Below are 5,359 nucleotides of genomic sequence, written 5' to 3'. Positions count from 1 at the left end.
TGGAACTATAGATTGGTGCTTGTGGGTGACTAGTAGTGTTGATTACATCTTGTAGTTGATTACTATATGGTTTATTTGGTGGATGATTATATGTTTAGATCCATTATGCTATTTAATACCCCTCAGATCTTGAGCATGATTATCATTTGTTAGTAGTTACTTTTGTTCTTGAGGTCACGGGAGAAATCATGTTGCAAGTAATCATGTGAACTTGATATGTGTTCGATATTTTGATGATACGTATGTTGTGATTCCCTTAGTGGTGTCATGTGAACGTCGACTACATGATACTTCACCATATTTGGGCCTAAGGTAATGCATTGTGGAGTAGTTATTAGATGATGGGTTTCTAGATTGACAGAAGCTTAAACCCTAGTTTATGCGTTATTCCGTAAGGGACTGATTGGATCCAAAAGTTTAATGCTATGGTTAGAATTTATTCTTAATACTTTTATCATAGTTGCGGATGCTTGCGAGAGGGTTAATCATAAGTAGGAAGTTTCTTCAAGTAAGAATAGCACCTAAGCACCGGTCCACCCACATACCAAATCATCAAAGTAGCGAACACGAATTAAGCCAACATGATGTAAGTGACTAGATGAAATTCCCGTGTACCCTCAAGAACACTTTGCTTATCATAAGATACCATTTTGGCCTATCCTTTGCCTCAAAAGGATTGGGCTACCTTGCTGCACTTTTTTTACTACTATCGTTACTTGCTCGTTACAAATTATCTTGCTATCAAACTACTCCGCTACTTACAATTTTAGCACTTGCAGACATTACCTTGCTGAAAACCACTTGTCATTTCCTTCTGCTCCTCGTTGGGTTCGACACTCTTACTTATCGAAAAGGCTACAATTGACCCCATATACTTGTGAGTCATCAAGGCTATTTTCCAGCTCCGTCGCCGGGGAGTGAAGCGCTCTTGGTAAGTGAAAATTGGTAAGGAAACATTATTACTACATGCTGAAATTTATTGTCATTTGCTACTATGGAAAACAATCCTTTGAGGGGTTTGTTCGGGGTATCTTCACCTCGACCGGAACCACAATTAGTTGCCCCTCAACCTACTGCACCTACTGAAAATATTGAATATAAAATTCCTCTGGGTATGGTAAAACAACTGCTAGCTAATCCTTATGCAGGAGATGGAACCGAACATCCTCATATGCACTTGATATATGTGGATGAAATTTGTGGATTGTTTAAGCTTGGAGGTTTACCCGAAGATGAAGCTAAGAAGAAGGTTTTCCCTTTATCTTTGAAGGGAAAAGCATTGACATGGTATAGGCTATGCGATGATATTGGATCTTGGAACTGGAATCGGTTGAAATTGGAATTCCATCAAAAAAATTATCCTATGCATCTAGTTCATCGTGATCGAAATTATATATATATATATTTTTTGGCCTTGTGAAGGAGAAAGTATATCTCTAGCTTGGGGGAGGCTTAATTCAATGTTATATTCATGCCCCAATCATGAGCTCTCAAGACAAATTATTATTCAGAATTTTTATGCCCGGCTTTGTTGTAATGATCAATCCCTGCTCGATACCTCTTGTATTGGTTCTTTTATGAAGAAGACTATTGAATTCCGGTGGGATATTTTAGAAAGTATTAAATGCAACTCTGAATATTGAGAACTCGACGAAGGTAAAGAGTCACGTATTGAACCTAAGTTTGATTGTGTTAAATCTTTTATGAATACCGATGCTTTTCAAAAGTTTAGCACTAAATATGGACTTGACTCTGAGATAGTAGCTTCCTTTTGTGAATCTTTTGCTACTCATGTTGATCTCCCTAAGGAGAAGTGGTTTAAATATCACCCACCTATTAAAGAAGAAATTAAAGAACCAGTAAAAGTTAAAGAAGAAACTATCATTTACAATGTTGATCCAGTTGTTCCCACTGCTTATGTTAAAAAACCACCTTTCCCTGTTAGGATGAAGGAACATACTAAACCTTCAAATGTGGTTAACAAAAGTTATGTTAGAACACCCAAGCCAGCTGAACAAATCAGAGTTGAACCTAGTGTTTCTATGATTAAAGATCTCTTGGTCAATAAGATCGATGGGCATGTTATTTACTTCTGTGATGAAGCTTCTAGAATTTCCAAACCAGGTAAAAAAGATAAACATAGACAAGTTGTTGGCATGCATGTTGTCTCAGTTAAGATAGGAGATCACTGTTATCATGGGTTATGTGACCTAGGTGTTAGTGTGAGTGCTATTCCCTTTTCCTTGTATGAAGAAATTAAGAATGAAATAGCACCTGCTGAAATAGAAGACTTAGATGTTACTATTAAACTTGCCAATAGAGATACTATATCACCAATTGGGATTCTCAGAGATGTTGAAGTCTTGTGTGGAAGATAAAATACCCTATTGATTTTCTTGTTCTTGGCTCCCCACAAGATGACTTTTGTCCCATTATCTTTGGTAGACCTTTCTTGAACACCGTCAATGCCAAAATAGATTGTAAGAAACAAACTGTCGGTGTTAGCTTTGGTGACGAATCTCATGAATTTAACTTTGGAAGCATAAGATGAAAATTCAAATTTTTGGTCATAATCCTGCCATTTGGGCTGTTGTTCGTGTTGGTGTGCAAGGTGATTTCTTCGGAGAAGGAAGAGAATCAGATCGTGATGCGACAACGGATGAATTGAAGATGTTGCAATACAATGTTCAAGCCTGTGACATCCTGTTCAACTGCTTGTGCCCCAAAGAATTCAACAAAATCAATTGCTTCGAGAATGCAAATGAAATTTGGGATACTTTGATTGATATGCACGAAGGTACTAATTCTGTCAGGGAATCTAAGTTAGATGTGCTTCGAAGTTAGCTTGTCAAGTTCAAGATGAAGTATGGCAAAGGAGTCGCTGAGATGTACTCTAGGCCAGCTCTCATCACAAATGTGATTGCCGCCTTAGGAAGTGAAGAGATGATCAACAAATTCATCATCAAGAAGATACTTAGGGCCTTGGATGGAATATACGACACCGTGTGCACACTAATTCAAATGATGCCAAACTACAAGGATCCCAAGCCAAGTGAAATCATTGGAAGGATTGTTGCTCATGAAATGTCACTCAAGAACAAAGATGAGTTGCACAACAAGTCAAGCGGTACTTACAAAGCTTCAAGTGATACTTCCACTACTTCAAATGACAACCTTGTTACCAATTAAGATATCATCCTCATGGTCAGAAAATCCAACAAGTTCTACAAAAGTAGAGGCAAGGGGGGAAGCTCAAGTTCAAGATATGATGAGAAGCGTTCGTCTAGTTGTGATCGTAACTTCTACAATCATGGAAATACCAGACAGTATTCCAATGAGTGCTCAGCTCCCCACAAAATAAGATAAGAATCACGTGGAAGACGAAGCTCAAGAGACGAGTCACCTCGCAGAGAGAGAAGGAGTAGAGAAGATCATTATGAACGAAGACACTCCCTGAGAGGAAAAGATTCAGGGAGGAAAGAAAAATACACCAAGCACAACTCAAGAAGAAGACATCAAGCTCACGTTGGAGAATGGGTTTCCGGCTCCGAGTCTCACAACCAAACTGAGAGAAGCTACCACTCCATCTACGACTATAGTCAAGATGAAGGTGTTGCCGGCCTTGCACTCGTTTACTCCAACTTATATGACTTAGTTGATTCACCAAATGAAGGGATTGAAACTGCTAAATGGCAAAAGGACCCAAGGTATCACACCCGAGTACTTTGAGGTTGATAGTGACGAGGATGACTTGTTAGAATAAGATGACTTGTTCCTTGATAAGACTAGCGATAACATTGAAAATGAACTTGAAAATAACCATGCTAGTCAGGAGAAATCGAATGATGATGATAAGAAAGAGATTGGATGACTAACTAAAGATATAAACACTCTTAAGGTAGCTGAGGAAACTACTCTAGAAGACCATAGAGAGCTTGCAAGAACTCATGGGAAGCTACGCTTCGAGAAGCTAAATTTAGAGCAAGAGCATGAGCTTCTAAAAGCAATCAATGATGATCTTCGAAAGAAGAGTTCTTTTTATCTAGGAAAACGATTACTCTTGTCTAATTTTGTTACACAAGTTAAACCTAAGAACACTAGTAAGAAAGGCAAGAAAGTTTCTTCATCTAGTAACACCAATGCTAAAGTTAGAACAAATGATGTTGTTGCTAGTTGTTTTCTTGGTTCCACTAATGATTCTCTTAGCCAAGTTACACTTGAGCAAGAAAACAATTTGTCTAAAGGAATTATAGAGAGAGGTGTCTTCAAGAGTCTTGCCGAAAGTAAGCAATTTGAGGAAACTGTGCGCAAGCAAGGAGGACATCGAAAGAAGCAAGGTGTTGGCTACTTCAAAGCCAATGGATATTTTTGGGAAGAAGGTCCATATCCCATTCCCAAGTTCTTTCCTCAAGAGGAAAAGTATGATCCTACTCTTCCCAATGGAACAAGCCCTCAAGATGACCTTCAATCACAAGACCACAAGGGCAAGTGAAAGCTTCAAGATGAGATTGACTCATTTGAGGAAGAACCCCAAGCCAAGGTTGGGTGGAATCCCAAGGACACCACTAGCACAATCTCATCTAGTGCTATCACAACTCCAAGATCCCCATCAAGTTGATGTGGTTCCCTAAGAGGAATAACTAGAAATTTCTTGAGGGGTGACTCATATGCAATCAACTCCAACCATATGCATTAGTTCAAGGAGTCATACATTCCCTCAAAGGTAATTAATGCATCTTTGGACATCACCTCTCATTTACCTCATGACATGTCCATCGATATTCTTGCATATGTTCCTTTTGCTTTGGGACTAAACCATGTAGGCGAGAAGGGTAAGAAACAACTAGGATTGCTCCCAACTCAAAGATGATCTTCATCAACTATGAACATCCACCACCACTACACCTACTTGAAGTCTTGTACGACAAAACCCAAGTTTTATTTTAAGTATTTTTTCAAAATAGGAATTGGGAGGGAAGACAAAAAAATCAAAACTTTTGGAGTACACCTCCCCTACCTACACCATGAAGGCAAGCATTCTGAACCTGGATATATTATTAGTTGTGTGTGGTTTGCTAGGATGAAGGAAACTTTATCGCTATGGTAAAGGTAGATGATAGCATTTAATGTGGTGATATAATTATACTTATTAGTGAACGGTCAGAAATTTCCGATGTTGCAATTGAAATGCATGTGACATTAGTCACTACCTCATGCTACATATGCCTACAGGATGGGATCCGAGAGAAGCCTTTGTCTCAGGAAGACACGACCTTGGAACTGTGTGGGACGAAGATGATCGGTGAGGCATGATGGGGTATGATAGGTGGTGATCATGTGTGGAATTGTGAGATGTATC

Source organism: Hordeum vulgare, chromosome 6H (assembly GCF_904849725.1).
Source record: "Hordeum vulgare subsp. vulgare chromosome 6H, MorexV3_pseudomolecules_assembly, whole genome shotgun sequence".
Taxonomy (NCBI): domain Eukaryota; kingdom Viridiplantae; phylum Streptophyta; class Magnoliopsida; order Poales; family Poaceae; genus Hordeum; species Hordeum vulgare.
Note: the sequence above shows the minus strand (reverse complement) of the source record.